This window comes from Lissotriton vulgaris, unplaced genomic scaffold (assembly GCF_964263255.1).
Source record: "Lissotriton vulgaris unplaced genomic scaffold, aLisVul1.2 SCAFFOLD_1376, whole genome shotgun sequence".
NCBI classification, from domain to species: Eukaryota; Metazoa; Chordata; class Amphibia; order Caudata; family Salamandridae; genus Lissotriton; species Lissotriton vulgaris.
This window is the reverse complement of record NW_028254681.1, coordinates 112,015-133,982: the sequence shown is the minus strand read 5'-3', so window position 1 is coordinate 133,982 and position 21,968 is coordinate 112,015. Positions and strand designations below refer to the sequence as shown.

At 48.3% G+C, this 21,968-nt stretch overlaps 1 protein-coding gene across 1 annotated transcript in view; it reads left to right on the top strand.

Moving 5' to 3' along the window:
• LOC147659463 (arrestin domain-containing protein 2-like) overlaps positions 1-21,968 on the top strand; it is a 99,500-nt gene that overhangs the window by 60,885 nt on the left and 16,647 nt on the right. The window lies entirely within an intron of this gene.

Below are 21,968 nucleotides of genomic sequence, written 5' to 3'. Positions count from 1 at the left end.
TGGAAAAATATATTTATTTAAATGAACAATCAAAAAAAGAAGAGATCAAATTATAAACAAAGTGCAGTGGATAATAAAGGGGGCTGGAAATCACCAGATTTCTGGACCTCAAGCATGTACAAGCGTGGTGGCTTCAACAACAATTTACATATTTACAACAGTCACAATGTAAAGAACATAATTCGAAATGAAAACAATTGGAATCAGGATGTAGTTACTAACGACGTTTCAATCCCAACTTGCGTGGGGGGACCATCAGCAGGACAGGATAAATTATGCCTGAGAGAGAGCAAAGAATCAAACACTGGCCCTGCCTGGAGGGCAGGTGGGGAGGGGCCAACTCCGGATACATTGACCACCAACCCCTTGCAGCCAAGACCGGCACAGGATACAAAATAGGCAACAGGGTACAAATACCCCTGCCTGAAGATAAAAGGCCAAGAGAAGGAGGACAAGCAATGTAGAACTGATGTCAGGGGCTGACAGCACGCTTACCACAGCATCAGAATTAACGCCAGCATTGCCATCTGTGTCTCAGAAGTAACTCCCTCATTGCCATCAGTGTCATAGAAGTAACTCCTGCATTGCCATCACTGTTGCAGAACTCCGTCATTGCCATCAGTGTCTCAAAAGTAACTCCTTCATTACCATTAGCATATAAGAAGTAACTACCTCATTGCCATCAGTGTCTCAAAAGTAACTCCTGCATTGCCATCAGTGTCTCAGAAGTAACTCCATTATGCCATCACTGTTGCAGAAGTAACTCCCTCATTGCCATCAGTGTCTCAAAAGTAACTCCTGCATTGCCATCAGTGTCTCAAAAGTAACTTGTATTGCCATCAGTGTCTCAAAAGTAACTCCCGCATTGCCATCAGTATCGCAGAACTAACTCCTGCATTGCCATCAGTGTCTCAGAAGTAACTCCATCATGCCATCAATGTTGCAGAAGTAACTCTCTCATTGCAATCAGTGTTGCAGAAGTAACTCCAGCATTGCCATCAGTGTCTCAGAACGAACTCTTGCATTTCCACCAGTGTCATAGAAGTAACTCCTGCATTGCCATCACTGTTGCAGAAGTAACTCCCTCATTGCCATCAGTGTCTCAAAAGTAACTCCTGCATTGCCATCAGTGTCTCAAAAGTAACTTGTATTGCCATCAGTGTCTCAAAAGTAACTCCCGCATTGCCATCAGTATCGCAGAACTAACTCCTGCATTGCCATCAGTGTCTCAGAAGTAACTCCATCATGCCATCAATGTTGCAGAAGTAACTCTCTCATTGCAATCAGTGTTGCAGAAGTAACTCCAGCATTGCCATCAGTGTCTCAGAACGAACTCTTGCATTTCCACCAGTGTCATAGAAGTAACTCCTGCATTGCCATTAGTGTCTCGGAAATCACTCCTGCGTTGCAATCAATGTCTCAGAGGTCACTCCTGCAATACCATCAGTGTGTCAGAGCTCACTCTTGCATTGCCCTCAGGGTCTCAGAGCTCACTCCTGCGTTGCCATCAGTGTCTCAGAACTAACACCTGCTTTGCCATCAGTATCTCAGGAGGAGTAACTCCTGCATTGCCATCAGTGTCTCAGAAATCACTCTTGCGTTGCAATCAGTGTCTCAGAGGTCACTCCTGCAATGCAATCAGTGTGTCAGAGCTCACTCTTGCATTGCCCTCAGGGTCTCAGAGCTCACTCCTGCGTTGCCATCAGTGTCCCAGAACTAACACCTGCTTTGCCATCAGTATCTCAGGAGGAGTAACTCCTGCATTGCCATCAGTGTCTCAGAAATCACTCTTGCGTTGCAATCAGTGTCTCAGAGGTCACTCCTGCATTACCATCAGTGTGTTAGGCTCACTCTTGCATTGCCATCAGGGTCTCAGAGCTCACTCCAGCGTTGCCATCAGTGCCTCAGAGTTAACTCCTGCTTTGCCATCAGTATCTCAGGAGGAGTAACTCCTGCATTGCCATAAGTGTCTCAAAATTAACTCCTGCATTGCCATCAGCATCTCAGAAGTAACTCCCTCATTGCCATCAGTATCGCAGAACTAACTCCATCATTGCAATCAGTATTGCACAAGTAACTCCAGCATTGCCATCAGTGTCTCAGAATGAACAGTGTCATAGAAGTAACTCCTGCATTGCCATCAGTGTCTCGGAAATCACTCCTGCATTGCAATCTGTGTCTCAGAGCTAACACCTGCTTTGCCATCAGTATCTCAGGAGGAGTAACTCCTGCATTGCCATCAGTGTCTCAGAAATCACTCTTGCGTTGCAATCAGTGTCTCAGAGGTCACTCCTGCAATGCCATCAGTGTGTCAGAGCTCACTCTTGCATTGCCCTCAGGGTCTCAGAGCTCATTCCTGCGTTGCCATCAGTGTCTCAGAACTAACACCTGCTTTGCCATCAGTATCTCAGGAGGAGTAACTCCTGCATTGCCATCAGTGCCTCAGAGCTCACTCCAGCGTTGCCATCAGTGCCTCAGAGTTAACTCCTGCTTTGCCATCAGTATCTCAGGAAGAGTAACTCCTGCATTGCCATAAGTATCGCAGAACTAACTCCTGCATTGCCAGCAGTGTCTCAGAACGAACTCTTGCATTTCCACCAGTGTCATAGAAGTAACTCCTGCATTGCCATCAGTGTCTCGGAAATCACTCCTGCGTTGCAATCAGTGTGTCAGAGCTCACTCTTGCATTGCCATCAGGGTCTCAGAGCTCACTCCTGCGTTGCCATCAGTGTCTCAGAGCTAACACCTACTTTGCCATCAGTATTTCAGGAGGAGTAACTCCTGCATTGCCATCAGTGCCTCAGAGCTCACTCCTGCATTGCCGTCAGTGTCTCAGAGCTAACTCCTGCTTTGCCATCACAATCTCAGGAGGATTAACTCGTGCATTGCCATAAGTGTCTCAGAGCTAACTCCTGCATTGACATCAGTGTGTCAGAGCTCACTCCTGCGTTGCCATCAGTGTCTCAGAGCTCACTCTTGCATTGCCATCAGTGTCTGAGAGCTAACTCCTGCTTTGCCATCACAATATCAGGAGGAGTAACTCCTGTATTGCCATCAGTGTCTCAGAGCTAACTTCTGCATTGCCATCACAATCTCAGGAGGAGTAACTCCTGCATTGCCATCAGTGTCTCGGTAGTCACTCCTGCATTGCCATCAGGGTCTCAGAGCTCACTCCTGCGTTGCCATCAGTGTCTCAGAGCTAACACGTGCTTTGCCATCAGTATCTCAGGAGGAGTAACTCCTGCATTGCCATCAGTGCCTCAGAGCTCACTCCTGCATTGCCGTCAGTGTCTCAGAGCTAACTCCTGCTTTGCCATCACAATCTCAGGAGGATTAACTCGTGCATTGCCATCAGTGTCTCAGAGCTCACTCCTGCTTTGCCATCACAATCTCAGGAGGATTAACTCGTGCATTGCCATCAGTGTCTCAGAGCTAACTCCTGCATTGACATCAGTGTGTCAGAGCTCACTCCTGCGTTGCCATCAGTGTCTCAGAGCTAACTCCTGCATTGCCATCAGTGTCTGAGAGCTAACTCCTGCATTGCCATCACAATCTCAGGAGGATTAACTCGTGCATTGCCATCAGTGTCTCAGAGCTCACTCCTGCTTTGCCATCACAATCTCAGGAGGATTAACTCGTGCATTGCCATCAGTGTCTCAGAGCTAACTCCTGCATTGACATCAGTGTGTCAGAGCTCACTCCTGCGTTGCCATCAGTGTCTCAGAGCTCACTCCTGCATTGCCATCAGTGTCTGAGAGCTAACTCCTGCTTTGCCATCACAATATCAGGAGGAGTAACTCCTGTATTGCCATCAGTGTCTCAGAGCTAAATTCTGCATTGCCATCACAATCTCAGGAGGAGTAACTCCTGCATTGCCGTCAGTGTCTCAGAGCTAAATTCTGCATTGCCATCACAATCTCAGGAGGAGTAACTCCTGCATTGCCGTCAGTGTCTCAGAGCTAAATTCTGCATTGCCATCACAATCTCAGGAGGAGTAACTCCTGCATTGCCATCAGTATCTCAGAGCTAACACCTGCATTGCCATCAGTGTCTCAAACTAACTCCTGCATTGCCTCAGTGATGCACCCTGGCAGTGCACTGCCGAAGCTGAATCTGTGAGTATTTCATTTATTTCCTTAGCTGTGTGTTCCAACATTGCCCCTGCAATGTACTCCCGTAGGCCCCGTATTTTCTAGTTATGTCTCCAAACAGTGTGTGTTTTGCCTCCGCTGTGGCCCCCAATAGACTGCTAAGCTCATTGCCCCAGCTGTATCTCACAGTAGGGTGCATCCTGCACTAGCTGTGTCTCCCAACAGACTGCCTATTGCTTCTGGTGTATCTCCTAATATACTGTTTATTGCTCTAGCTGTGTCTAGCTGTGTCTTCGAATATGATGTTTATTGCTCCAGCTGTGTCTTCCAGTAAGACGTTTATTGCTCCAGCTGTGTCTCCCAGTAACTACATCACTCCTTAGCTACATCACTCCTTAGCTACATCACTCCTTTTCTTTTCAATCTGTACAGCCTTGAAAAAGTTGTGGGCTACATTCCCATTTAACGACGAAACACGTGTCGACTGTGTGAGAGTTTCCAGTGAACAGGAATACATTTGAAACTGAATTACAAGAACTCATCTCTACTATATTGTGACAATTGGTGGAAACACTGGCATATATAAGCTATATTGTATTTTTACGTGTGCTAAGGAGTGTTGTAGTTTTGAGGCAGTAGCCAAATTTGGGGGGAATAGTGGTTCCCTTCACCTTGTAGCACCGTTGAATAGTTCAGTACCCACTATACTGTGACATTTTCTAAGTGGCGCCAAGCAACCTATACCAAACCACTATTGTGTCTTCCAGTAAGACGTTTATTGCGCCAGCTGTGTATTCCAGTAGGCTGTTTATTGCACCAGCTGTGTCATACAGTAGTATGTTTAATGCGCCAGCTGTGTCTTCCAGTCAGATGTTTATTGTGCCAGCTGTGTCTTCCAGTAGGATGTTTATAGCGCTAGCTGTGTCTTTCCAGTAGGATGTTTATTGTGCTAGCTGTGTCTTCCAGCCAGATGTTTATTGCGCCAGCTGTGTCTTCCAGTCGGATGTTTATTGCGCCAGCTGTGTCTTCCAGTACAATGTTTATTGCTCCAGCTGTGTATTCCAGTAGGCTGTTTATTGCACCAGCTGTGCCATACACTAGGATGTTTACTGCTCTAGCTGTGTCTTCCAGTAAGATCTTTATTGAACCAGCTGTGTCATACAGTAGTATGTTTAATGCGCCAGCTGTGTCTTCCAGTACAATGTTTATTGCTCCAGCTGTGTCTTCCAGTTGGATATTTATTGCACCAGCTGTGTCATACAGTAGTATGTTGAATGCGCCAGCTGTGTCTCCCAGTAAGATATTTATTCCGTCAGCCAGGTCTTCCAGTAGGATGTTTATTGCACTAGCTGTGTCTTTCAGTTGGATATTTATTGCGCTAGCTGTGTCTTCCAGTCGGATGTTTATTTCACCAGCTGTGTCTTCCATTAGGATGTTAATTGCTCCAGCTGTGTCATACAGTAGTATGTTGAATGCGCCAGCTGTGTCTTCCAGTAAGATATTTATTCCATCAGCCAGGTCTTCCAGTAGGATGTTTATTGCACTAGCTGTGTCTTCCAGTAGGATGTTTATTGCACCAGCTGTGTCTCCCAGTAGGATGTTTATTGCACCAGCTGTGTCTCCCGGTAGGATGTTTATTGCACCTGCTGTGTCTCCCAGTAGGATGTTTATAGTGCCTGCTGTGTCTTCCAGTCGGATATTTATTGTGCCAGCTGTGTCTCCCAGTAGGATGTTTATTGTGCTAGCTGTGTCTTCCAGTAGTATGTTTAATGCGCCAGCTGTGTCTTCCAGTACAATGTTTATTGCTCCAGCTGTGTATTCCAGTAGGATGTTTAATATGCTAGCTGTGTCCCAGTAGGAAGTTTATTGCACCAGCTGGGTTTCCAGTAGGATGTTTTTTGTGCTAGCTGTTTCTTCCAGTACAATGTTTATTACTCCAGCTGTTTATTCCCGTAGAATGTTTAATATGCCAGCTGTGTCTCACTAGGATGTTTATTGCACCAGCTGGGTTTCCAGTAGGATGTTTATTGCACCAGCCGTGTCTTCAAGTATGATGTTTATTGATCCAGCTGTGTCTTCCAGTTGGATGTTATTGAACCAGCTGTCATACAGTAGTATCTTAAATGCTCCAGCTGTGTCTTCCTGTAGGATGTTTAATGTGCCAGCTGTGTCCCATTAGGATGTTTATGGAAAGGGGCGACCACTCGGTCCCCCCGAACGTATGGCAGAGTACCTCGATCCCCCCGGGAAGCCATTTTTGGGCGGGAGGCGCGTCTCGGCTGGTATGCCCGAAGCGGCGTAGCCGGGGCGCGCTCTTTCCCGCCCTAGAGTAGGCTGGCCTAGACACTGACGCGGCTGGCCACGCCCTCGGGGCAGGCAGGGGCGGGTTTACGCCCGCCCTGAAGACGGATAAAAAGGGACGCAAGACCGGAAGACATCCTCTTGTTCCTGTGCTCTGAAGCTGCACCTCCTCGCTGCACGTGAGCTCGAGACGGAACGAAGAGCCAATTTTGAGCGTTGTAATCGTTCTTTTTGTCTTACAGTTACTCTGTCGGGGAAATGCCCAAGAAAGGCGGGAAGAGAATGACGACCGAACAGATGGTTCGGGTCCTCATGAAGGAGATGACTGAGCTGAAGAAGCGGGTAGCGGAGAGAGACGGGGAAGGGGGGCCGGAGCGTCCGTCGGCTGGAGCAGCTCCGGGAGGAAGAGCCAAGAGGCCAAGGAGGGGACCAGCTGGGGGAGACGCCCCGGTTCCCTGTATCCCGCTCGAAGCGCCAACCCCAGTACCAGTTGAGGGGGATCCGATTCCTGTGGTGGTCACCCCGGTGTCCAACGAGGATATGCCGCCCGAGCTGGCAGCACAACTTGCAGCGTGGTTGGGCGACAGTAGTGAGGGCGCCACGGCTGCCGAGGCCAAGGCGCTGATGAAGCAATTACGCGAGAAACGGGATGCAGCCAAGGCATCCGCGCCGGTTGCAGTTGTTGACAAGCCGCAAGGGACGATTGCGACCGCAGATGCAGCGTCCGGTGCAGGTAAGCGGCCATTGCCGATTGCGAGGGATGAGTCTGCACCCTCTCGTAGAGAAAGGTTGGGTCAGCATGTGCCTTTGGCAATTAAGGAGAAGATTTGGGCGGGGGAGTACGTAAACATCTTCTCGTTGCTTGTTGATCATTATGAGGTGGAGCATGTTAAGGGTCAGAAAGATCTTATGCATCCGAGTGTTTGGCGCGCAAAAATGGCCGCCTTTAAAGTGAATGAGACTATCGACAATTGGGGCAATGCATGGGGAATTTTTACCTCAATCTTGGGGGAACGTAGGCCCGAGTTGCTTTCCGAGTTGCCGACCTATCAGTCAAGAATCATGGGGTACTCGACATCGCACCAGGGTAACCATTGGTTCTGTTACGATAATCTTTTTAGAAAGGCAAAAGAGCATAATAAAAGCTTAACCTGGGATTGTTATGATTCTTTGACATGGGATAAAATGAAGGAGACAGGTATGTTGAAAATGCCATTGGTAGGAAGTAATGTTGGCGAATCCTCCCGCCATTATGGGGGGACGCCCTTTTGGTCAGGTACGAGTACCGACGATTACTCGAGACCTGCCGGCAATACAGGAAAAAGGGGGTTCTGCTTCAATTTCAACAAAGGTAAATGTACCAGGCCCCAGGGATCGTGTATATTTAAACATGAATGTAGTGGGTGCGGGTTGTCCCATCCTGAGTCCACGTGCAGAGCCAAAACGGGTGATAACGGGGGGAGAGGAGGCGCCAAACAGGTCTAACGTAGTCCGAGGGGCGCCTTTACCTACCCCGATTGATACCTTGGCGATGATTCCCTGGCTCAGTGAATACCCGGATCGTACTTCTGCTGGGGTGCTGCGGAACGGATTTTCGAATGGTTTCCGCATCCCGGTAGGGGACTTTCAGGGCGTGGAGAAGTGTAAAAATCAACTTTCCGTCCTGCAACATACGACCGTGGTTCAGGAAAAGATCCGGAAAGAGGTTACTCGAGGTCGGGTCGCCGGCCCATTTAGTGTACCCCCGGTACAGAATTTTGTTTGTTCTCCTTTAGGGGTGGTCCCCAAGAAGGACCCGGGTGAGTTTCGACTGATTCATAATTTGTCAGCTCCACGTGGTCTTTCTGTAAACGATGCAATAGACCCAGAAGTGTGTTCGGTGCGGTACGCATCCTTCGATGAGGCCGTAGCCATTTTGAATCGCCTGGGGCCCGGGGCGCTGATGGCGAAGTCAGATATCGAGTCAGCGTTCCGGTTGCTCCCGGTACACCCGGACGATCAGCATCTCCTAGGTTTTATGTTTCAGGGTTATTATTACATGGATAAGTGTATGCCGATGGGGTGCTCTATATCTTGTGCTTATTTCGAGAAATTCAGTAGTTTTCTACAATGGGTCTTCACAAAGAAGACGGGTTTCCAACATGTAATGCATTACCTTGATGATTTTCTGTTCCTTGGGGCAGCCGGGGATCTCGAATGTGACCGGGCCTTGGCCGAATTTTGTGAATTAATGAAGCAGTTTGGTGTGCCATTGGCACCAGGTAAGACGGTGGGTCCTGCAACTTGCCTCGAGTTTCTGGGGATCGAGTTAGACTCCAGAGAAGGTTGTTTTCGTTTGCCACCTGACAAAGTGTGGAAGTTCAGGGCAGCCCTGCAAGTGTGTTTAAATGGATCTAAAGTTACGCTGCATCAGTTACAGCAGTTGGTGGGACAGTTGAATTTTGCCCTGAGAGTTATACCGATGGCCCGCCCCTTTTCTCGTTCAATTGCTCAAGCTATGGTCGGCCTAAAGGAGGGCCATCATCGCACGAGACTATCGGCTGAGGTCCGCCAGGACGTGCGTATTTGGTTAGCATTTCTGGCGGACTTTAATGGTCGAGTCATCTGGAACAAACCAGCCGTATCCTCTGAAGAGCTGGGGCTATGGACAGATTCTGCAGGTAGCATAGGTTTTGGTGCCATCTTCGGCACAAAATGGTCGGCACAAAGGTGGCCGACATGGTGGCATGACAATGGTCTGACAAGTAATATTGCTTTCCTGGAACTTTTTCCCATTTTGGTGGCCCTGAGAACCTGGCCAGAAGGGTTCAAAGATCACTCTGTGATATTTTGGTCTGACAATATGACCGTGGTCGAGTGCATCAATAGTCAGGCAGCACGATGTAAACTGATTTTAAGACTGCTCAAAGAAATAGTTTTGCTGTGTATGCAACTGAATGTGCTGTTCAGAGCGAAACATGTCCCAGGGGTACTGAATCAGGCGGCTGATGCACTGTCTCGTTTTCGTATGCAGGCTTTCTCGGGTTTCCTTCCCTCAGCGGACCCAGAGCCGGCACCCTTCCCCGAAGCTCTCTGGTCTCTCGGTGCCCCGAACTTCGTCACCTCGTGGGAGAGAGTCTAGCACCACGGACGAGGAAACCATATGAAGGGGCGTTTAGGTCCTATTTAGCCTTTTTGGGGACTGCTAGAGAGAGGCTTTGGGGCCACGAGGAATCGGTAGTGAATTTTCTGATGTCCTTACGTAGGGCTGGGAAATCAGTGGCTACGGCCCAGAGGCATCGTGCTGCTATTTCCTTTGTTGCCAGGGCTCATAGTATCCAGGACCCGACAGCGTCTTTCGTTGTCCAGAAAGCGCTGCGTGGGTGGCAACGCCTTGAGGGTCGCAGACTCAGAGTAGATGAGAGGCGCCCGATAGGTTTGGATAGGTTGGCCCAGTTGTTGGCTACACTCCCTGCCACATGTTCATCTCAGTTTGAGGCGGTGTTGTTCCGAGCCGCTTTTACGCTAGCATTTCACGGGGCGATGCGAGTAAGCGAACTGGTGGCAAGGAACAAACAGGATGTGGCGGGGGGTTTGTGCCAAGAACACGTTCAGATCAGAGGAGAGGCAATGACGGTCTCCTTTGTCAGGTCCAAGACCGATCAAGACGGGATGGGTGACTGCATAATCATACCCAGGATTCCCGGGTCCTCCATGTGCCCGGTAAAGTGTTTAGAAGATTACCTAGCACGAAGGGTGGCATTATGGGGGGGGACCTTGTTGAGACACGCGGACGCCACCCCACTGACGAAGTTTCAGTTTCAGCGGGTGCTTGCGATGTCAATTGCCGCTGCGGGCTTGAACCCGGGCGAGTTTGGGACCCATTCCTTTCGGATAGGGGCTGCGATGGAAGCTACAGCCAGGGGTCTTAATGTTGAACAGGTGAAACGAGTGGGGCGTTGGTCCTCCAATTGTTATAAGAGGTATGTGCGGTTGCACATGTTGTAAAGCTGTAATGTCGTACTCACGCCTCTTGTTTTTGTTTGGTTTTCAGTTGCGCAAGCCTACGAGGCGGGGCGGACTATGCAGTCGACCCAACACCGGGCCAGCGGTCAGACATCACCGGCTGTGAAAAAGGAGGTGTGGGTCGTGGGCCACTCATACGTGAGGCGTGCCGCGGACGTATTCAAAGCAGGTGACATGATTCACGTAGCTGGGGAATACGGGTACAGGGTGTCCTTCTACGGAAGAGGCGGTCTCTGTATTGACCAGTTTCAAGCATATTTTGAGGATTTGTTAGGGCGGACGAGGTCACCGCCGTCTATAGTCATAGTGCATTTAGGGGGCAATGATTTGGTCACCACCGGTAGACGACTTCTCCTGGAGGCAATGCTTTCCACTGTAAGTTGGTTGGCGAGGAGAGTTCCGGGGTGCACAATTGCGTGGTCCCATATGATCCCACGAAAAGTGTGGCGGGGGGCTATTTCTATTCCTGCTTTGAATCAGTCTGTTAGAAAGCTTAATAACAAAGTGAGTAGGTTGTTCCGTTCCAGGACATTGCATGCTATTTCGCATGGCTGTATTAATGATGACAGTATGTATTCGGGGGATGGGGTGCATTTGTCTCGGGTGGGGAATGAGTTACTCATAGGAGACTTCTTAGCATGGTTAAAAACGTTAAAGCATGACCTTTAGGTAGGAGCTTTGTGGGGGGTCCGGATAGCCGGTCAACTATCCGGACCTGTGGCGGTAAGGTCATGATCGGTGAGCAGTAATTGGAAGATCCCTATGAGTGGGCGTCACCCAACACGGATGGGAGCGCTCGGGAGAGGTGGCCTTTGGCCCCTCAACGGGGAGGCGGTCCTGTCTAAGGAGAGGCCGCCGGAAGGAAAGGAAAGGCGGTCAAGGCCCCTTCCTGTGTAGGAGGGGTTACAGCCCCCTCCTGGGGAATTTCCCGGGGCCAGTGACGTCTGCGACGGCAGATGTGATAAGTTGTGTGGGGTTTGGGGGAGGTCTACGCTACCTTCTAGATACTCACACGAGTCCTCGAACGACCTTTAAGTGGCGTCGAGTTTATTGGGGCCCCCGTCAAGTCAAGGGAAATTGGTAGTTGCACTTGGGGTACGCCTCAGTGCTGTCGCCCCTCCCAAGTGGGGGGGGTATTTCTGGTTAGGGATCTTGACACCGGTTACGACCTTGCCGTTGGCCCTTAAACGTTAGGATGTACAATTTCATTATTTCAAGAAAATGTTTTGTAGGTTGTTAGTTCGGCTAGGAGAACCTCTGTATTAGAGAATCTGTTAAGGTTAGCCAAACATCGCAATGTGGTTATGAAATTGTACATTAATATGAAACTGTTTAACGTTTAATTTTTTGTTTTAATAAATACGGCCGGGGAGGGTCACTCCCTCCCTCTTCCAAAAACTTCAAGAACTGTTTCCGGTTTCCCTCCTTTGGGGATTGTGTTGAGAGGGGGTGGTGGGTATCTCAGCCATATGGAAAGGGGCGACCACTCGGTCCCCCCGAACGTATGGCAGAGTACCTCGATCCCCCCGGGAAGCCATTTTTGGGCGGGAGGCGCGTCTCGGCTGGTATGCCCGAAGCGGCGTAGCCGGGGCGCGCTCTTTCCCGCCCTAGAGTAGGCTGGCCTAGACACTGACGCGGCTGGCCACGCCCTCGGGGCAGGCAGGGGCGGGTTTACGCCCGCCCTGAAGACGGATAAAAAGGGACGCAAGACCGGAAGACATCCTCTTGTTCCTGTGCTCTGAAGCTGCACCTCCTCGCTGCACGTGAGCTCGAGACGGAACGAAGAGCCAATTTTGACCCACCCACCAGCCCCTGAGGACAGCCAGTTGTTTTAAAATAGATCGATAATTCTATTTTCGTTTACAGGTTGTGGTATTAGCATGTTGATATTGAGTGTGTAATAAAGTTGGTCGATTTTATGTATGTTTTGTGATTAAAGATATTCGGTTTTTAGTGTCCGTTTATAAGCATGCTTATTCTGGTCATAGTGGCCAATGTATTGTTGGTTTAGTTAGCACTGTCGTATTTATTTTGGTCGGGCGGTAAGGTCATGATCGGTGAGCAGTAATTGGAAGATCCCTATGAGTGGGCGTCACCCAACACGGATGGGAGCGCTCGGGAGAGGTGGCCTTTGGCCCCTCAACGGGGAGGCGGTCCTGTCTAAGGAGAGGCCGCCGGAAGGAAAGGAAAGGCGGTCAAGGCCCCTTCCTGTGTAGGAGGGGTTACAGCCCCCTCCTGGGGAATTTCCCGGGGCCAGTGACGTCTGCGACGGCAGATGTGGTAAGTTGTGTGGGGTTTGGGGGAGGTCTACGCTACCTTCTAGATACTCACACGAGTCCTCGAACGACCTTTAAGTGGCGTCGAGTTTATTGGGGCCCCCGTCAAGTCAAGGGAAATTGGTAGTTGCACTTGGGGTACGCCTCAGTGCTGTCGCCCCTCCCAAGTGGGGGGGGTATTTCTGGTTAGGGATCTTGACACCGGTTACGACCTTGCCGTTGGCCCTTAAACGTTAGGATGTACAATTTCATTATTTCAAGAAAATGTTTTGTAGGTTGTTAGTTCGGCTAGGAGAACCTCTGTATTAGAGAATCTGTTAAGGTTAGCCAAACATCGCAATGTGGTTATGAAATTGTACATTAATATGAAACTGTTTAACGTTTAATTTTTTGTTTTAATAAATACGGCCGGGGAGGGTCACTCCCTCCCTCTTCCAAAAACTTCAAGAACTGTTTCCGGTTTCCCTCCTTTGGGGATTGTGTTGAGAGGGGGTGGCGGGTATCTCAGCCATATTGCTCCAGCTGGGTCTTCCAGTATGATGGTTTGTGCTCCAGCTCAGTCTTCCAGCGCCTGCTGTGTCTCCCAGTGGGATGTTTATTGCGCTAGATTTGTCTTCCAGTAGGATGTTTATTGCACCAGCTGTGTCTCCCAGTATGATGTTTATTGCTCCAGCTGTGTATATTGCACCTGCTGTGTCTTCCAATAGGATGTTTATTGTGCCCAATGTGTCTTCCATTAGAATGTTTATTGCACACACTGTGTCTCCCAGTAGGATGTTTATTGTGCCAGCTGTGTCTCCTAGTAGGATTTTTATTGCACTAGCTGTGTCTTCCAGTACAATGTTTATTGCTCCAAATGTGTCTTCCCGTAGGATGTTTAATATGCCAGCTGTGTCCCAGTAGGATGTTTATTTCTCCAGCTGCATCTTTCAGTAAGATATTTATTGCTCCAGCTGTGTCTCCTAGTAGGATTTTTATTGCACTAGCTGTGTCTTCCAGTACAATGTTTATTGCTCCAGCTGTGTCTTCCCGTAGGATGTTTAATATGCCAGCTGTGTCCCAGTAGGATGTTTATTTCTCCAGCTGCATCTTTCAGTAAGATATTTATTGCGCCAGCTGTGTCTTTCAGTAGGAGATCGATTGCACCTGCTGTATCTTCCAGTATGTTTATTGCTCCAGCTGTGTCTCCCAGTAGGATGTTTATTACGCTAGCTGTGCATTCTAGTAAGATGTTTATTGCTCCAGCTGTGTCTTCCAGAAGGATGTTTATTGCTTCATTTGGTTGGAAGAGAGGCAATATATAGAAAACAAACATTTAGGCACATATGAATATGTAAACACAGGCAATTTCAGATGAATGAATTTTGGGATGTCTTTATTCTCTGTTGTGCTTCACAGGTTATAAACAGCCAACACGTGATTAGTTTGGTGTTGCAGTCACCTATGACCCAGCTGCTTCCTATCTCTTCTTTTCAGGATGTTTATTGCGCCTGCTGTGTCTCCCAGTAGGATGTTTATTGCGCCTGCTGTGTCTTTCACTAGGATGTTTTTTGCACCTGTTGTGTCTCCCAGTATGATGTTTATTGCGCCTGCTATGTCTCCCAGTAGGATGTTTATTGCGCCAGCTGTGTCTCCCAGTAGGATGTTTATTGCTCCAGCTGTGTCTCCCAGTAGGATGTGTATTGCTCCAGCTGTGTCTCCCAGTAGGATGTTTACTGCTCCAGCTGTGTCTCCCAGTCGGATGTTTATTGCACCTGCGGTGTCTTTCAGTAGGATGTTTATTGCGCCTGATGTCTCTCCCATTAGGATGTTTATTTTGCCAGCTGTGTCTCATAGTAGGATGTTTATTGCGCCAGCTGTGTTTCCCAGTAGGATTTTTATTGCACCAGCTGTGTGTCCCAGTAGAATGTTTGTCTCCCAGTAGGATGTTTATTGCGCCTGCTGTGTCTCCCAGTAGGATGTTTATTGCTCCAGCTGTGTCTCCCAATAGGATGTTTATTGCTCCAGCTGTGCCTTCCGGTAGGATGTTTATCGCGCCTGCTATGTCTCCCAGTAGGATGATTATTGCTCCAGCTGTGTCTCCCAGTAGGATGTTTATTGCACCTGCTGTGTCTCCCAGTAGAATGCTTATTGCTCCAGCTGTGTCTCCCAGTAGGATGTTTATTGCTCCAGCTGTGTCTCCCAGTAGGATGTTTATTGCTCCTGCTGGGTCTTCCAGTAGGATGTTTATTTCGCCTGCTGTGTCTCCCAGTATGATGTTTATTGCTCCAGCTGTGTCTCCCAGTAGGATGTTTATTGTGCCTGCTTTGTCTCCCAGTAGAATGTTTATTGCGCTAACTGTGTCTCCCAGTAGGATGGTTATTGCTCCTGCTGTCTCTTTCAGTAGGATGTTTATTGTGCCAGCTGTGTGACCCAGTAGAATGTTTGTCTCCCAGTAGGATGTTTATTGCACCTGCTGTGTCTCCCAGGAGGATGTTTATTGCTCCAGCTGTGTCTCCCAGTAGGGTGTTTATTGCGCCTGCTGTGTCTCCCGGTAGGATATTTATTGCGCCTGCTGTGTCTTTCATTTGGATGCTTTTTGCCCCTGCTGTGTCTCTCAGTAGGATGTTTATTGCGCCAGTTGTGTCTCCCAGTAGGATATTTATTGCACCTGCTGTGTCTCCCAGTAGGATGTTTATTGCGCCAACTGTGTCTCCCAGTAGGATATTCATTGCTCCAGCTGTGACTCCCAAAAGTATGTGTATTGTGCAAGCTGTGTCTCCTAGTAGGATGTTTATTGCTCCAGCTGTGTCTCCCAGTAGGATGTTTATTGCTCCTCCTGTGCCTCCCAATAGCATGTTTATTGTGCCTGCTGTCTCCCCCAGTAGGATGTTTATTGCTCCTGCTCTGTCTCCCAGTAGGATGTGTATTGCGCCTGTTGTGTCTTCCAGTAGGATGTTTATTGCACCTGCTGTGTATTCCAGTAAGACATTTATTGCGCTAGCTGTGTCTCCCAGTAGGATATTTATTGCGCTTTCTGTCTCCCAGTAGGATGTTTATTGCACCAGCTGTGTCTCCCATGTAGGATGTTTTTTGCGCTAGCTGTGTCTTCCAGAAGGATGTTTATTGCACCTGCTGTGTCTTCCAGTAGGATGTTTATTGCGCTTTCTGTGTCTTCTAGTTGGATGTTTATTGCTCCAGCTGTGTCTTCCAGTAAGACGTTTATTGCACTAGCTGTTACTCCCAGTAGGATATTTATTGCACTTTCAGTGTCTCCCAGTAGGATGTTTATTGCACCAGCTGTGTTTCCCATGTAGGATATTTATTGCGCTAGCTGTGTCTTCCAGTAGGATTATATTACACCTGCTGTGTCTTCCAGTAGGATGTTTATTGCACCTGCTGTGTCTCCCATGTAGGATGTTTATTGCGCTAGCATTGTGTTCCAGTATGATGCTTATTGCACCGGTATTGTCTTTCAGTAGGATGTTTATTGCACCTGCTGTGTCTTCCAGTAGGATGTTTATTGCACCTGATGTGTCTTCCAGTAGGATGTTTATTGCTCCATCTGTGTCTCCCAGTAGGATGTTTATTGCTCCTCCTGTGTCTCCCATGTAGGATGTTTTTTTGCGCTAGCTGTGTCTTCCAGAAGGATGTTTATTGCACCTGCTGTGTCTTCCAGTAGGATGTTTATTGTGCGTTCTGTGTCTTCTAGTTGGATGTTTATTGCTCCAGCTGTGTCTTCCAGTAAGACGTTTATTGCACTAGCTGTTACTCCCAGTAGGATATTTATTGCGCTTTCAATGTCTCCCAGTAGGATGTTTATTGCACCAGCTGTGTTTCCCATGTAGGATATTTATTGCGCTAGCTGTGTCTTCCAGTAGGATTATATTACACCTGCTGTGTCTTCCAGTAGGATGTTTATTGCACCTGCTGTGTCTCCCATGTAGGATGTTTATTGCGCTAGCATGGTCTTCCAGTATGATGTTTATTGCACCGGCTGTGTCTTCCAGTAGGATGTTTATTGCACCTGCTGTGTCTTCCAGTAGGATGTTTATTGCACCTGCTGTGTCTTCCAGTAGGATGTTTATTGCACCTGATGTGTCTTCCAGTAGGATGTTTATTGCTCCATCTGTGTCTCCCAGTACGATGTTTATTGCTTCAGCTGTGTCTCCCAGTAGGATGTTTATTGCTCCAGCTGTGTCTCCCTGTCGGATGTTTATTGCGCCTGCTGTGTCTTTCAGTAGGATGTTTATTGCGCTTGCTGTCTCTCCCATTAGGATGTTTATTTTGCCAGCTGTGTCTCCCAAGAGGATATTTATTGCTCCAGCTGTGTCTCCCAGTAGGATGTTTATTGCTCCAGCTGTGTCTCCCGGTAGGATGTTTGTCTCCCAGTAGGTTGTTTATTGCACCTGCTGTGTCTCTCAGTAGGATGTTTATTGCGCCAGCTGTGTGTCCCAGTAGAATGTTTGTCTCCTAGTAGGATGTTTATTGCACCTGCTGTGTTTCCCAGTAGGATGTTTATTGCTCAAGCTGTGTCTCCCAGGAGGATGTGTATTGCTCCTGATGTGCTTTCCAGTAGGATGTTTATTGAGCCTGCTGTGTCTCCCAGTAGGATATTTATTGCGCCTGCTGTGTCTTTCATTTGTATGCTTTTTGCCCCTGCTGTGTCTCTCAGTAGGATGTTTATTGCGCCAGCTGTGTCTCCCAGTAGGATGTTTATTGCACCTGCTGTGTCTCCCAGTAGGATGTTTATAGTGCCTGCTGTGTCTCCCAGTAGGATGTTTATTGCGCCAGCTGTGTCTCCCAGTAGGATGTTTATAGTGCCTGCTGTGTCTCCCAGTAGGATGTTTATTGCTCCTGCTGTGTCTCTCAGTAGGATGTTTATTGCTCCTGCTGTGTCCCCCATTATGATGTTCATTGCTCCAGCTGTGTCTCCCAGTAGGATGTTTATTGCGCCTGCTTTGTCTTCCAGTAGGATGTTTATTGCACCTGCTGTGTCTTCCAGTAGGATGTTTATTGCGCCTGCTGTGGCTCCCAGTAGGATGTTTATTGTACCTGCTGTGTCTTCCAGTAAGACATTTATTGCGCTAGCTGTGTCTTCTAGTTGGATGTGTATTGCTCCAGCTGTGTCTTCCAGTAAGACGGTTATTGCACTAGCTGTGACTCCCAGTAGGATATTTATTGCGCTTTCAGTGTCTCCCAGTAGGATGTTTATTGCACCAGCTGTGTTTCCCATGTAGGATGTTTATTGCGCTAGCTGTGTCTTCCAGTAGGATGTTTATTGCACCTGCTGTGTCTTCCAGTAGGATGTTTATTGCACCTGCTGTGTCTCCCATGTAGGATGTTTATTGCGCTAGCATTGTCTTCCAGTATGATGTTTATTGCACCTGCTGTGTCTTCCAGTAGGATGTTTATTGCACCTGCTGTGTCTTCCAGTAGGATGTTTATTGCTCGAGCTGTGTCTCCCAGTAGGATGTTTATTGCGCTAGCATTGTCTTCCAGTATGATGTTTATTGCACCTGCTGTGTCTTCCAGTAGGATGTTTATTGCACCTGCTGTCTTCCTGTAGGATGTTTATTGCACCTGCTGTGTCTTCTAGTAGGATGTTTATTCCTCCAGCTGTGTCTCGCAGTAGGATATTTATTGTACCTGCTGTGTCTTCCAGTAGGATGTTTATTGCGCTAGCTGTGTCTTCCAGTAGGATGTTTATTGCACCTGCCGTGTCTTCCAGTAGGATGTTTATTGCGCTTGCTGTGTCTTCCAGTTGGATGTTTATTGCACCTGCCATGTCTTCCAGTAGGATGTTTATTGCGCTTGCTGTGCCTTCCAGTTGGATGTTTATTGCACCTGCCGTGTCTTCCAGTAGGATGTTTATTGCGCTTGCTGTGTCTTCCAGTTGGATGTTTATTGCACCTGCCGTGTCTTCCAGTAGGATGTTTATTGCGCTTGCTGTGTCTTCCAGTTGGATGTTTATTGCACCTGCCGTGTCTTCCAGTAGGATGTTTATTGCGCTTGCTGTGTCTTCCAGTTGGATGTTTATTGCACCTGCTGTGTCGTCCACTAGGATGCTTATTGTACTTGCTGTGTCTTCCAGTTGGATGTTTATTGCACCTGCCGTGTCTTCCAGTAGGATGTTTATTGCGCTTGCTGTGTCTTCCAGTTGGATGTTTATTGCACCTGCTGTGTCGTCCACTAGGATGTTTATTGTACTTGCTGTGTCTTCCAGTAGGATGTTTATTGCACTTGTTGTGTCTTCCAGTTGGATGTTTATTGCACCTGCTGTGTCGTCCACTAGGATGTTTATTGTACTTGCTGTGTCTTCCAGTAGGATGTTTATTGCGCTAGCTGTGTCTTCCAGTAGGATGTTCATTGCACCCCCGCTGTGTCTCCCAGAAGGCCTTTGGGTGCCCTATTGGCTCTCCTAGGAGACAGCCTATGACCTTAGCTGTATCTCACTGTAGACATTTTGATATCCAAGATGGTTCCTCTTGGACCCTGTAGACTACAGAAGTCTCTCTCCATGTTTCCTGTAGCGCCCCGGCTGTGTCTCCAGCAGGGCTGCGGAAGACTCCGTGGCCTGGAGGGTTTGAGAAATCCATCCATCTGTAGAGGGCATTCTTGTTTCCGAAAGTAGAAGTTCTCCTGCTCGCCCTTTGAGTTGGGCAGTATCTATGATTGGCACTCCTCTCTTCTGCCCCCTTGAGTTGGGCAGTATCTGTGGTAGAAGCTCCCTTGCTCTACGCCTTGAGTTGGGCAGTATCTGTGGTTGGGAGCTCGCCTGCTCTGCACCTTGAGTAGGGCAGTATATATGATTGGAAGGGGAAACATTGTTTACAACGCACACATTACAACGTGTCATTACAACACATTTTTTACATCGCTAAATCCATTACAATGCATTCCCCAAAATAATGCCTCGGCAGAGTCAGAATAGTAATTGCGTTGTAATGGATTATGCGTTGTAACGCATGTGTTGTAAAGTGTCATATTCGATTGGAAGCTCACCTGCTCTAACCCCTTGAGTTGGGCAGTATCTGTGGCTGGAAGTTCCCCTGCTCTGCATCTTGAGTTGGGCAGTATGTATGATTGGAACTCCTCTGTTCTGCCCCCTTGAGTTGGGCAGTATCTGTGACAGAAGCTGCCTTGTTCTACACCTTGAGTTGGGCAGTATCTGTGGTTGGGAGCTCGCCTACTCTGCACCTTGAGTAGGGCAGTATATATAATTGGAAGGGGAAACGTTTACAACGCACGTGTTACAACGTGTCATTACAACTCATTTTTTACATTGCTAAATCCATTACAATGCATGTCATTACATCGTATAATCCATTACAACGCATTCTTTTTATTTATTTTGAAAGTTTTATATAGCGCGGACAAGATCTTCGCAGATATCAGAGCGCTTTACATAGAGGAGTACATGATGGAGCATAGTCATACAGATAAATCAATAGATCAAACAGTACAAATAGGTGGCTGCAAAGCCAATCATGTGAGTGATAAGACAACTCATACAAATAAGTAAAGGGGTCAAACATGTAATACAGATCGGTGCAGGGTGTTAATAGGGTTCGAGATAGTAGTTCAAGTGTATTTAGCCACGAGGATAGCTTTTACTTCTTTTTTAAAGAGTGTAGTGGAGGAGATCAGCCTGGTTTCGGGAGGGGGTGAGTTCCAGATCCTAGGCGCCATTCCTGAGAAGGAGCGCTTATATCTTTTTCCTTCCGGAATCTTCAAGGTTTCAGCAGGAGATGGTTTGTGCCTCTGGTGTTTCAAGCTCCGCCAGAGATTGACAGCTTCTGAGTGAGGTAGCCGGGTGAGCTCAGGTGTACCGCCTTGTGTGTCATGCAGGCGATTTTCAGATGTATTCTGGCTTCAAAAGGCAGCCAGTTCAGGGATTTCAAGTCAGGGGTGATAGGGGAGTGCTTCCCCAAAATAATGCCCTGGCAGAGTTAGAATAGTAATTGTGTTGTAATGGACTATATGTTGTAACGAAATGCGTTGTAACACGTGTGTTGTAAAGTGTCATATTCGATTGGAAGCTCACCTGTTCTGACCCCTTGAGTTGGGCAGTATCTGTGGTTGGAAGCTCCCGGCACTATGAGTTGGGCAGCATCTTTTTCCCCTGCCCTCCTCCCTTGAGTTGGGCAGTATTTTTCCCCCTGCTATGCCCCCTTGAGTTGGGCAGTATCTATGACCTGCTCTGCCCCCTTGAGTTCGGCAGTATCTATGACCCTGCTTTGCACCTTGAGTTGGGCAGTATACCTTGAGTTGGGCAGTATCTATGACCCTGCTCTGCACCTTCAGTTGGGCAGTATCTATGACCCTGCGTTGCACCTTGAGTTGGGCAGTATCTATGGCCCTGCATCTTGAGTTGGGCAGCATCTAGGACCCTGCTCTGCACCTTGAGTTGGGCAGTATCTATGATCCTGCTTTGCACCTTGAGTTGGGCAGTATCTAGGACCCTGCTCTGCACCTTGAGTTGGGCAGTATACCTTGAGTTGGGCAGTATCTAGGACCCTGCTCTGCACCTTGAGTTGGGCAGTATATAGGACCCTGCTCTGCACCTTGAGTTGGGCAGTATCTATGACCCTGTGTTGCACCTTGAGTTGGGCAGTATCTAGGACCCTACTCTGCACCTTGAGTTGGGCAGTATACCTTCAGTTGGGCAGTATCTATGACCCTGCTCTACACCTTGAGTTGGTCAGTATCTATGACCCTGCTCTGCACCTTGAGTTGGGCTGCCCCCTTGAGTTGGGCAGTATCTTTTTCCCTGCCCCCTTGAGTTGGGTAGTATCTATGACCCTGCGTTGCACCTTGAGTTGGGCAGTATCTATGACCCTGCTCTACACCTTGAGTTGGGCAGTATCTATGACCCTACTCTGCACCTTGATTTGGGCAGTATTTATGACCCTGCTCTGCACCTCGAGTTGGGAAGTATCTATGACCCTGCTCTGCACCTTGAGTTGGGCAGTATCTATGACCCTGCTCTACACCTTGAGTTGGGCAGTATCTATGACCCTGGTCTGCACCTCGAGTTGGGAAGTATCTATGACCCTGCTCTGCACCTTGATTTGGGCAGTATCTATGACCCTGCTCTACACCTTGAGTTGGGCAGTATCTATGACCCTGCTCTGCACCTCGAGTTGGGAAGTATCTATGACCCTGCTCTGCACCTTGATTTGGGCACTATCTATGACCCTGCTCTGCACCTCGAGTTGGGCAGTATCTGTGGCTGGAAGTTCCCTGCTCTGCCCCCTTTGGGTGAATTTCGGTCCCTTGCATGGGCTGCGTGTTGCAGCTGAGTTACAGAACT